Here is a 13,753-nt window from a genome sequence, read left to right on the forward strand (position 1 = left end):
ATTTTCTGTAAAAAAAAAAAAAAAATAAATAAATAAAAATAAAAAAACCATTGAAAGCAATGTTATCTGCTGTTTTCGATCATATCATAGGAAAATGACTGACTTTCTCAACAGGGTTTTTGAAACAGTTGAAACAGTTGGAACAGAAACATCAGGAACGCACCCAGAAATGTTTGTTGGGAGGGGCCCAAAGTTTGGGGGAGCATCCAATACTATAAGACGCCGTGTCTAGATAGCATTGAACCCAATGATTGAACCGGAATTGTTTTGCATCCGAAAAGACGATAAATAATTATTAAATACTGCCATCTACTGTATATTATCAGAAAAAAAATGAAAGAACTGGAGTGCTTTATAAGAAACGAAAGAGTACAGATGAAGTGTAAAATCAAATCTCTATGCTGCGCCGATCATTTCTGTGCTAAACAAGCACAATTTTACAAAGGAAGTGCACAAATATTTGTCAAGTTATGTAATTTTGGGAAAGGAATTCGGACCCGGTGGATTCCCTACGTGGGTACGCCACTGGTTAGTACCTACCTGCAGTGGCGGATCCAGGGGTCGATCGTCCTCCCCAGAAGAGGAAACTTTCTTATTTTATATATACAGTGAAACCTCTACTAACGGACACCTCTATAAAGCGGACACCTCCCTTAACGGACATATTTTGTATTCCCCAAACACTGGAATAGGAAAAAGCATATTGACAAACCTCTCTAAAGCGGACACTCTCTAGTACGGACACGGACAGTCTTTTCTGTCTTTTATAGGTATTATTTTCCTCCGTATTAAGGACACTTTCTCTAGAAATAAGTTGATAAATGTAGTAAAAATGCATTTTTAGTAATTCACACATGTATCACCAAGGAAGCATTGTGACAACATTTTGCCCCCTCAACTGTCTGCTCAGCAACCCAGACGAAGCGTCTCTGTTTAACAACACTCTTATGTCCTTTGCTTGCATCCCACTCACGCCCAAGCTGTTTTAGACACAAAAGTGATTGACAGTTGCTCGCCGTTAGGGATGACACATTATGCTACTGTCTCGTTGGAGTCTCTAACCAACCAGCAGACAAGTTTAGTACTTTTTGTCCTCAGGTATGTATATTGTCTCAAAAAGAACACTTCAGGACTCCAATCATCCCACAAATTAAAGCGCCATACTGAAAACGAAGGAAGTACTGACAAGTGTAAAGTGCACAGAACTATAATATGTTATTTCAATGTTGTGCCTCGAACATAGAGTATTGGATGACAGAGAATAATGCATGTAATATTCGTAAATACGTGATTCATGCAAAAATATTTTTTCTAATTGTATATTATCTTGCTCACTAATTTACATAAAAATACTGAAACCTCTTGAAGGCGGACACCTCTCTATAGCGGACAATTTTTGATTCCCCGCGGCTGTCCGCTTTAGAAGGGTTTCACTGTATAAATAAAACCAATCCCAGAGTTTCGACCTCTTAAAAGCAGCAGTATTCCGCCCCATCCCCCCGCCCCTGCCTACCTGAAGTTGGGATTTTATCATGTCACTTTGATTAAAATGTGTATCGTAAGGAGGAAAGGGATCAAAATGTATCCCTAAAATATAATATCCTATGGATTTTTATCTTTACACTTTCATTGAAATGTGTATCCTGAAAGGAGGGGGGAGAGATTTCAAACTTCTCCACAAACCTATTCTTTCCGTCTGAAAAACGAACATCTCAGCTATAACATTTTAAAGGGTTCAGCTATAACATTTTGTCAGGAGTTGAAGAGCATTATTATGTTAAGTTTGTTTTTGAACTTGAAATAATTCTAAAACTGAGTTGGAAACATTGTTAATGTGCCTCAAGGGTCAATGAAAGAACGCGCGTTTTTGGATGATATACATGAACTACCAAAATCAATCTGAAAATGAAGGGCTTCATAAATAGTAACTGGAAGGAAGTGAATAACATAAAATATTAGACTTGAAAGTTGTTGTCATTATAATGCAGTAGTAGTGATTTTTTTAAAGTGAAAAATAAGTTCTTTTTTACGTATCGCAAACAGAGTTGTTCATTGTAGGCGTGCACAATGATAAGCAAAGGGTAAGTCAATTTTTGTTTAAACTCATTTTTAGTTATAAATTATAGTCAGTAATTGTAAAAGTAATCTGAGGAGTTCAAAAAGAGTTGGTATATTGAACTTTTCACAGCTGACACGCAAATATTTCTTGATCGTTCAATTTTAGCTTATTCCGGTATGTTAGTGCAGGTATGCAAGATTTCTGCTAATATAAGTTATACAACACAGGTTCGTGTAATGTCTTTAGTGCACACGTATGAACAGGAGAAAGATAAACATTGCGGTATAACCTAATATTGTATGCAAATACGGTACTATTGTGCAACATAAATTGCACTGAAAAATTTAAAGCTTTGTTCTGCATGTAAGCTATATGCATTTTTATGCGTGGGTTACAGGATACGTAACAGGTAGAAATAATTTGGTTTCTGCCTGTAATATATATAATTCAGGTATGCGGCAGTGATATAGCCGTAAGACAATAGAATAACAATGTGCCGATATTCTATTCACAAACAAATTTAATAGTTTTTTAACAAACAAATTTACTGTAGGTATAATTTATAAAGGTAGCATGCTGCAATGATAATTTCCAGTGGGGGCTTGTTTAGATGAAGCGGGCGAAAAGTAGGCAAAGAATATAAGATTTAAAGGAGAAATAAGTTGAAATAAGGAAAGAGTAATTGATTTATGTCTCATTTAAGAATGGAATAGAAATACATTATGTAAAAATGAGAAATGCTGTAGAAACTATGCACTCACCGGAAGCGCACATAAGGGAGTACGAATAAAGGTCAAGATGTATATTTAATAAAAAAAAAAAAAAAAAAAAAATACGAATATAATGATAATATTAGGTTCGGTTAACTACATGTTAACAAAAATGAAGGAAATTGTAACTTTCGAAGAAGAAAAAAGGTAAGAGTGCACTTTGTTCAGAACAGTATAGGAACCGATATAATAAATAGCAATACGAGTAACTATACTATGTTAATTTTAATAAAATGGGTAAAGACTTCCCTCACCCTAAGCTAACCCAACTCTACTTATTTCTTACCTTGCGTCATGTCAACAACATAACAAAATCACTTGTTCTGCGGTACAGAAAGGGGAACCAGTAATCCAGAACTTTGCACGTCCAATTCGGGGCCGTTATCTGTGGAAGTTTAGCCTTTTATATTTTTCTTGTCCTCCAAATGTACTAGCAAAACAGGAGAGGCCAAGAGTGCACTTTATGCAGAACAAGTGATTTTGTCATGTTGTTGACATGGCGCGAGATAGGAATAAGTAGAGTAGGGTTATGGAAGTCTGTACCTATTTTGTTAAAATTAATAGAGTGTAATTACTCGCATTGCTATTTATTGTATCGGTTCCTATGACTGTTCTGCACATAGTACACTTTTACCCAGGGAAGTAATATTTACTTGAAATGATGTTTTACTTTAAATAAAAAAAAGTTGCGTGCACATGCTAAAAGCTGCTCTTAAAATAAATAATGATGTAGAAATTATACGATTTCCACTACTGTATCATGATGCCGTTGTGTATTACACTAGACTTTTGAATTATTATATTAATACAATAATGAAAAAACACCATTAAAGTAGTGAACGTAATGACTTCTAAGATTTGTGTTGGTTTTAGAGCGTTTTGGGGCAAGATTTGACTTAAGGTAATTTGTTCAGCCGTTTCGTCCTTGAGGAACCACAAACGTGACGACTCAAAGGGAACCTAACCTAGCCCAATCTTATTTTACTTTACATCACTTAACCGAAAACGAATTACAAACACACTGATCATGGGGGATGGTTTTAAGTGTTAGTTTGTTAAATGATGAGATCTATATGTGTACCGTCAGTTGGGATGACTTTGGCACATTTACCAAAAAAGTATTCAATTATTTTTGATACTGTGAGAGAGTGTGATTTGCATGAATGCCTTTTTTGGTAAATGTGCCAAATTAACGGTATATAGTATATACCGGTATGCGGTTTGCAAATTAACTTACCGGTACAGTATCTCTTGTTCGAGGTATTTCCAAGTAACATAAAATGGACATGTATATTTACTGTCCGCTAGTTCGAAGTATGCTTGACGTTACTGTTACTTTTGCAGTTAGTTTGTTGTAGAATTCTCCATGTTGGATTCTACAAGATTAGAATAACTGGTTATAGGTATCATTTTCATGAACACTGAGTATTCAGAGTTTTTGAAACAGTTATTATACTTTGTGACAAGCATGATTCACTGCTCCGGTTACAAGTGATTTGAGTACGTGAAGAATCACGTACTCAGATCAAATTAGTACTCAATAGTAGTAGTAGATATTGGAGAAATTACGGTAATTGGAGTAGTGAATCGGAACAACCTGATTCAATATATAATGAAGTATGAACCGGTAAAGGTACAGAGTGCATGTTCTCCAGAAAATTTATTCCTTTTAAAACAATTTAAATCAAAATTAAAGTAAATCTATTGTAACCTGGAGTGTAAAATTGAAAGGAAATATTCCACAAATCAGTTTATTGTCTACAGGATAGGCCTTTGTAATAATCTTTCATAGTAACCAGTACCGCAACCATAAAATACATCAGACCAGAACTATAGTCTTATTTATTAAGAAACATATAAGTCCACAATATATATATATATATATATACATATATATATATATATATCTTGAGAATAAAAGTTACTCGCAATGTCGTCAGTTTGGAATATGCAATTAAATTGCCCGTACTTACACATTGGCATATAGTATGAAGCAGATTGTTGGCATATTTCTTATTAAAACTTAGGAATGGAACTAAAATTCATTAATGCTGAATTTTTCAATAAGAAGCTCCAACTCTGTCAGCGGCTTTTCCTTCTTAATGCTGTTTTCAAAATACAATCGTAAATCGATACATCACTTTTCAAAAGCAAGTTGTGCTCCACCGATTTATTTACTTTCCACTTAACTGAAATTAGATATTCAGCAGCCCAAACATATTATAATGAAATTCAGTGTTTGTTTCGTAAACGCATAGGCTATTTGCATTCTATGTTTGCATCGTGCAATTTAAAAATAGGTTCGCACTGTTTTACTGGTAACGCTTGGAAATGAAAAATATAACAAAACATTGTGTAAGTAATGCGTTCTATACTACAAGTAATGAAACGTATGAAGATCTCAGTTCCGTTCCCATAGGCATGATTGTTAGCAAGATGGAAGAGCTCTTTCGGATCACAACGAGGGTGTAATACATGTGATGTTCTGCGATTGCAAAACAATCCGTAACACACTTGAAGTCATAATAAGTTACCGGAACAGTAACATTTTGTGGTTTTGAAGCTGTTATATGTGTTACCAACTATTCACAAGGATAGTTGGTTTGTGTTTTGTTTTCAAAATGTTACAGATAAACTTTATTTTACAGGTAAAATGTTATTATTTACTTATTTGTTATTATTATTATTATTATTATCGTATAATGGAAGTCATGATGTGATTGAAACAATCGCATATGTTCATGTAAAAATACAAGCCGCTGAAGAAGGTGCGAGTCCCCATATAAAATTCCGGCATTAATAAGCACTGAGATGCATTCGTTAGTTAATAGTTATAATCAAGCGCTTATAATCAGTTTAGTTCGTTTAGTAGCTATGATTTATATATTTCTTAAAAAAGTTCAATCGTTGTTATATGACAAGTGATAAAACAGTGTCAATATAACGAAAAGTCATTCAGGTTGTTTCCAATGACGTGGTCCTCTAGCGAAAATTACATTTCGTTCAATGATGTGTACTAACAAGCAGGGTTGGCAAAAACCATGGTTTTTATTGAAAAAACCCAAAAACCAGGTTTTTTTGGTTTAAATAATTTGCTCTATGTATTTATATTACATATGGACAGAAATAAGCTTGTTTCGCCTTTGTGTTAGTATGCAACAACCGGGTTATGCTGGAAAGGGTCACATAAGCTTAAAGGGGAATCCAAATCGCATCTCGGCTTACATCTAAGAGAAATTGTCCTCCATAGAACTCGAAATCGGGACTAATTGGCCACAAATGCGATACGTGTGCTGACTCAATCACGAAGGATTCCTGATAAAAATACGTTAGACTGATCTTTACATATTTATTAATATAATCGTAAACAGTCATTTCAGGACCAAAAAATAAACAATTGCGCAAGTAGAACCATTATACAGAATTACATATGGACAATTTTAAAGTACTAGAGAGTACAGAAGAAGTAATTTAGTCCAAGTCAGTTCACTACGACTTTTATTAGTCTAAGTTAAAAAAATATGACGACTTACTTTGCATATCAGTAAGAAAAATGAATAAAGATACGAATTATTTGAGTCCACTTTGGCTCTGACCCATTTATACATAAATAGTTACCAAAGATTTTTGTGATTTCAATAATTGCCTCTCGTGGGGTTTGTATGACCCCCCTCCCAAAAAAAAGTACAGCATTTCGATGTATTTTATCGATAGTAAACATTATCAAAACGAAACAATGTTTAGAATTTTCCTTTGGTTGAACAACAATAATAACTAACTATAAAAAAATCACAAAAGAAACATCCATAAAGTTACATAAAAAAGGTTGCTTTTGTAATATAATCTCTTTGAGTAATGAATGGGGAATTTAGGTCTGAATATAATACGAATAATATATGGGAGTGAAACGTGATAACCCACAAATATGTGTTCATCAAGATTTTACGAATAGTTACACTTTTACGAACATTTTTCGTTTCTTGGTTTAAACCAGTTGGTTTTTTTGAAAAAAAAAAACAGCTGGTTTAAACCAGCCAACCCTGCTAACAAGTAAGAGAGTTGTTCATTTTCGAAGCAGTTTAATTTTTGATAGTGTCTCTGATATTAGTGGCTGTGTGATTGGTTGCCCTTGGTTATCGTACGGTACCATGTTCGTTACATCTTCCTTACTGTGTTCATTGTAGTATGTAATATGGTACTCTGTGTACAGGGTTGGTATTATGTTAACTTTACTAAGGGTATTTTCGAAATTTTATGGAACTATTTGGAGTCCTCATTTATGGTGAACGTATTTGAATGTTAGATAAGTCAGGTGTTACTTCTTCTAAGGTAACCACAAACCTCTGTTTCTGTGTTATGATTATGCAATTTGTAATCGTGATTTACGTCGTGGTTCGGAACAACTTTTATTTCTCATATATCCCCTTCTCTTAATTGTGATTCCCAGCTACACCATGACGTATACGATCACTCGCCCATGCCTGCAGTTCCACTTACGATGACTGGGACATGACAAGTGAAAATGCAAGCAACGTAAATAAAATATTGGTTAAGCTACACATATGATATTACAACAAATGACAAATAACCTTTTGATAAAACAAGTGTAATATTACTATAGAAGCGCGAGTATTACAAGAATGTATGTTTGAAATACATCTACTATTAACAACTCAGTATCAGTAACACAACGGTGTGGTGGCTCAAATAGCGGGTACTGTGGCTAAAAATGTTAATAAACTCACGTGTTTCTTCGGCTAGCCTGTTGAAGTTGCTCCCTTGTTGTCCCGTGTTCGAGGAGGTGCGCTGGTTCTGGGATGAAGCCCCAAAGTTAATTTACTGCTTCTTCAGTGATGGTTCCACATAGAAGCTACAAATATAGGTTTTGCTCCAGGAGGTCGTTGCCGCTGTATTGTCAAATAAGTACACTCGCGTAAAATTTGATGTGAGGAATAACGAACTGTCACTTTCACATATAAATAGAACACTTCTTCTCTTTTAATTCAACATAGAACGTATACGTGTACACACTCGTCTAACAATACAATAATCACAGGCAGCCTGAATGCTGCTTTCCGAAAGGCGAGTTCAGGGCAAAACCAAACGTCGACGAGTTTGATGTCGTATAACTACAGAGTGACTGCCCGCTTTTTCCAGTCAGCTATTGCGTATATGTTCTCGGTGCTAGAGCGCCCAGATGATGACGTATACTACTAAGTTCGCACTCTTTGGCTGAAGAAGTGCGGGCATTTTAACTAGTCAAATCAGCGTTAAGCAATGACAAGAAGTATAGTGTTTTTGCGACTTTCCCGTTTTTCCAGAGTTAGAGATCGTTCACAAAGAGAGTCGTTGTTTCTGCGTCGTATGTCCGTATATGGTTACGAAATCTAACGGAAGTCTACTAACACAGACGAACAGACATTCCAAAGCGGTGACAAAGAGTTTCTAGAACACTTGGGTTTATACGAGGGTTGGTTAATAAAGTTCAGAATAAATTTATTTTCTCAATGTTTCTTTCAAATCGCAAAAAATGAGCTGTAGGACGGTGACAAATTTGATTGCTTTGGAAGCTCGAATTGATTAGTTATTCGGACAAGATGAGAAAGAAAGGAAGAAAGATTGATCCGGTGTATCACTCCACAGGAACTTAATTCTCCAAACTGCTCCGTTGAATTGTTTCTTCCAACACCAGTTCACAAATTGATACAGCAGGGAATCGGTTACGTTTAAATATATACACTATGGAGTTCTGTTTAACCGAATTTTCATGGGGCCGATGGTTCTTCAGTTGAACGAAAATTCGATTAAACAGGAACAAAGATTTTTGTGATACAGTTTTGTACTTTCGTATACAAATCTCAGCTGGCAGATGTCTTGACCTTTACGTTATAATACAGTACAGTACATGTGCGAAAAACAAACTTGGATAGGGAAGTGGGGAAATACAGCCAAAGTATCATTTCATTTAGTTAATTTACCTGTTCCATTAGCTTACAAAACACGAGAGATTTTCATGAAAACATTACAGTTCTCAATAAAATACATGCAAAATATTATCAGGTAACAGAAGGTATACATAATATTGCATCTATGCATCTTACTAAGGCTTATGTCCAAAAGTATGCACACTTTGAGTATGCAGGCTTGATGTATACAATTAGAGTGCACACTAGATAATGTGTACTTCGTCAAATAATTAACTTTTCACACTTGGCACCAGCACCTCATCATAGAACATTAATAACAAAACAAAGGGTAATTTCGCATGCTAAAAAAGATAAACTAATGCTTTTTTTAAAAAAAATTTATGAATTACTTTCCCATTATGTTAAAGATAAAATTATCGTACAGCTTGGAGACAATATGGGTCAACCATAAAATGACAAGTGTTTTTCATGTATGCCGAGAGCTTCAAAAGTTGTATTCGGTCACCGTATTTGCGAATCTTTATAATTTCCGGTCTCTTATGCGCATATTAACAAGAGCGGCACGTAAAGGCAATAATTCTATACTCAGTGTGTAATACGCACAACAAACTCGCAAAACCCACCAATCTGTTGGCAATGTTCTATTTTACTAGGCATGCTTCCATGACGGGATATTTCTTAACCCACTGGGGATTAGGGTGCCGATGGCACTACTGTGGGCGCTATTTACAAACAATCTGACTTGTTAGTCCTTAAGGTAAGTTACGAAATTCATTACACGCGAAGACTGGCAACTGGCAAGAGCATTAGAGAACGGAAAGTACTGGAGCATTATTTACAGTAAATGGCACAAAACTATTTTGGAAAATGCATACTGTATCAATTCAAATTGTATATCATTGCTTCCTATACAGAGGAATGACACCGTACTGCTACAATCGTGCTATTTCTACCGTATTGTTTTAGTTACAGACACAAATTGGGACATTTCTACCTATTGCGCTAAAATTTGAGTTCCTGCACCAAAAGTTAATACTTATAAGGATGACAAGGAAAGAAGCGGCGCAGTTGAACAATACGAAGACCAAAATGTACGATATTCAAAGGTAAAAGTTGTCACTATAAAATGGCATTTTTAAGGATCAGATATACGCAGGCTGGATAACCCTAATACCTATGGTAAAAATAACCCTAATATTATGGTACCTATGATAACCCTGATATTACGGTAAAAATAATTGAAAAAAAAAAAGAAGTGTAAGATGATTATCTAATAAACCTCCTTAAATGTAGTCCTGTCATATGATGATACTATGATAATCTGAGTCACACCATGTGAAGCGCGCTACTATGCTTTCGGCGCCCTACTCTTGTCTTTTGGTCTGAAAGGGACGTTAAACTCAAAATCAACTCAACTCAACTTCTCCCGGTGTACACCTGTCTTCTGTTCCTCATGCTCCTCTCTGCGAAATAGTTATTGAGTTGCCAAGTTAAAGCTGCTGAAAAAATAAGATTTTTTTAAAAATTAAGAAACGTTTTATGAAAAAAAAATACCGTGTATGTTAGGTAATTGTTCTCATTTTCAGCTATGTGAAAGAGATTACTTGCTTATAATCGTTTCATAATGAGTGCAATAGAAATGTGATTATATGAGTTAAGAGGAATTTGTGAAAACCATGATAAATGTATAGAAACAAGTTTTTGGTCTGTATTTCACCCTTGGTCACTGCAAAATGTACGGTAACTGGCATATTACGGTTCCTCACATGGATCAAGTGCAAGGAAACATAGTAGTCTTGAGACTAATTTATTTGTTTTGAATAAAAACTTGGAAATTATGCTTTACTATCTACATAAGAATTAACATTTACAGCTTTAGCAGTAGGCACATAGTAATGAATAATATAGGTATTCATTATTCTATGCTGTATCGTAAAATTTTAATTCATGTGCCATTAAAGTTTGTGATTTACGTGCAAATAACTGCAATAACGACAGCCTAATTATCGCAGGTAAGCTACATGAACCATATATTTTAAGCACAAACATCTTATATCATTATTAAAGATATTATGTGAGATACTATTGTACATTATTTTAAATTCCTATCCTATTTTTGTTAAATACTTTTTTGTAACGGTTTCGTTATTACTAATTAGGATATTTCTCAAGGAACATCAGCTCACCTTAAAAAAAAAAAAAAAAAAGTGTAAATCTTCGCATACTAGGTGACGTTGGTTCCAGAGATAAGCGTACTTCGAATGTACTCTTGTATCTTTTGGACACAGCCTAAAATACAAAACCATAAATAGGTGAGACCAATCATAATCATGAATATCACCATTTACATCGTAATTAGGCAACCATTTATTCCACATCTGGCATATACTCAGGAGTAAATACCTGTTACTATTTCTTCATTTAATGAATAATTTAAATATTCCTTAATAGTATAATAGCATTTTACAACAAGTAGGTTAAATAACTTCTTACGAAAAACGGTAACATGAGCCATATTGTTCAAATACATAAGAAGTTTATTATACAACCTAGCACAGTTTTGCATATATTAGCATATTTTGATGCTTCACAAATATGTCACTATCACGTCTTGTATTATGGCTATGAACATTTTTGTTAAAAGTGAAAAGATGCGTGTTTTTTTACAGTAAAAAGAATATATTCATAAATGTATACCGGTACACTGGGAAATGTAAAAAATTTTGCTTCTATGAAAACATTTTTACATGACAATTTTGTGAGTAATCCGAAAATTATTCTAATCACTTCTTTTACAATCGGAAAAGGCTTAAACTATTTTCACCAATTCCCCAGTGTATTATTCCGAACCTAATTAATGAATTAAACTTGACGTAGTAAAAGCCAACAAGTACTTCCCTCGACACCGTACCTTGATGTTTATATAAGGCTAAACACACGCTTCTTAGCTTATTGTTTAAAAGTGGAGATGTGAGTAGACCATGAGAGATCGTCACTTATACACTTAAAAGCTTTGTGCTGCAAGAATATTGGAGGGAATGAGAACATATTTTTATTCTAGGTGATATACGCGGTTTCTCTGAAAAACCGTAAGAGAATCGATTTATTATGGTTTATAATTAATCTTTCGCTGATAACCACTTTACGAATTTGTCGGTAAAAATGACAGATTTCCCCTCAACTTCTGTTGATTTTCCTGATATAATCATATTGGTGCCAGCATATAGAATACATTTTCCTGAATATATATTCTAACAAATCATTTATATATAGCAGGAAAAGAATAGGACCCAACAGGGAACCTTGGATAATACCTCTGACTACTTGGTAAAGAAGAACAAGTTGTTTGAACCGCAACTACAACCAATTTTGTTATCTGTACCACTTATTATGTACTGCAGGACGCAAAATTTCGAAGTCAGATGCACATGCCAATCCAAAAATGATGGTCGCTAGCATCTCTCACGTACAAATTATGAGAGGTCCCCTCTCCGGGCCTTTGGTTTGACAAAGAAAGAGATTACACCATGGCATAAAATTTCAAAACAAGACAATTAGATTCAGAATAATCAAATTTGAATTGGACAATTCATGTACATGTTAAAAAATAGTTTACCGTAAGACTTCACGTTTGTGTAACTGTACCAGTTACTGAAGTACCTGGTACCTGGTATCTTCACTGAAGTACCAGTTGTCGATCGCAGTTTTCGGATCAAAGTCCTTAAGTGAAGGACCATTGATGGAAATTCTCAGCAGATCATTCAACGGGGGAAACGATCTCTCGCATTGAAGCGCCAAAAGGCAAACCATTTCGGTTGAGGGTTGGGGAAGGAGGGGCGAATTACAACGTTGTAAAGACTTCATATTCCGTGTTTCCTCTCACGTAGTGACAATTATTTTCGTGCGAAACAGAAACTGTGCAGCCCTGTGAGTTCAGGCAGAGACTATTCCTACTGAACACTGGTCGCCAATGGCGACCAGAAATTTTGCGCCGTGGTCCACTGGACAAATAAGAAAGAAAGAAGAGAAAAAAAAACAGTTGTGAGCTACCCCTCTAATATCATAAACATACAACTTGCTCAAAAGAACACCGTAATATTGTAACAATGAAATTACTTTTTGATAAATAACTGACATAAATCAATAATATTTGCCGTTGATCTTCTGAAATGAAAGTCGCTCACGAGTAGGTTTTTAGCAATTGGTTTAATCGGTTAAAAAGGACTGTAGTGTATATATGAAGGGTAAGGGGAAAAAACAAGGAATGTCACAAAACTGCATTTTCGAGATAACGGCGTTTTAATATTGAAAACCGCGTACAAAGAATAGGATTATGAAATCTTTTGCCACTTTTTACATGAACATTTCTACATCTACGCATGCATGGCATAGATAGTCAAATAGTGCCAAGAGTCACCAACAGATAGGACAAAGGACCCGAAAAAGCACATACATGGACATTCCTTGTTTTTTCCCCGTACCCTTCATATATGTTAGTAGGTAGCATACCTGTGTATTTTTCTTTTTTCTTCATTTATTTATTTATTTATTTACTAGCTGTTATGCCCGTTCTTCGCACGGGTCAGATAAAATATCTATGTAAAGAAACTGAACAACGAAAGAAAAATTAAACCTTTCTAAAATTGGATCTATTTTGTGTGAATGCACATCCGACAAAGTAGATGTGTTTCCATTGGGATAACTATAACCATTAACTAACCTGTTTTTCACCACAAAACCATCTACTACTAAACAGAAAAGAACAACATGAATGTAGAGAAAACTATGGTTTTCACACAAATATCGGTCATTTTAGATTTTTTTTTTTACATGTCTCGGCATTCTTTAGTATGGACCCTGCTCCTTAGCTGATGGGGGCTAAATTTAAAAGTAAACACTCTTTTGAGTTTTACCATTGAGCTCAGCAACCCGGAAAACTATGGATTTGACACTAATATCGGTCATTTTCGATTAGTTTTACATGTCTTGGTAATCTC

At 34.9% G+C, this 13,753-nt stretch overlaps 1 protein-coding gene across 2 annotated transcripts in view; it reads left to right on the forward strand.

Moving 5' to 3' along the window:
* Positions 1-1,818: 1,818 nt before the first annotated feature.
* The window catches only part of LOC145694686 (uncharacterized), a 64,986-nt gene continuing 53,051 nt past the window's right edge, over positions 1,819-13,753 (forward strand). The window contains exon 1 of one of the 2 annotated variants that reach the window (XM_081771192.1): positions 1,819-2,081. The gene's annotated coding sequence lies outside the window, so the exon portion shown is untranslated. Of the gene's footprint in view, positions 2,082-2,365; positions 2,511-13,753 lie in introns of those variants that run through there. The other variant, XM_081771193.1, reaches the window with a different exon arrangement.

This window comes from Thermobia domestica, chromosome 9 (assembly GCF_964235325.1).
Source record: "Thermobia domestica chromosome 9, izTheDome1.hap1.1, whole genome shotgun sequence".
Taxonomy (NCBI): domain Eukaryota; kingdom Metazoa; phylum Arthropoda; class Insecta; order Zygentoma; family Lepismatidae; genus Thermobia; species Thermobia domestica.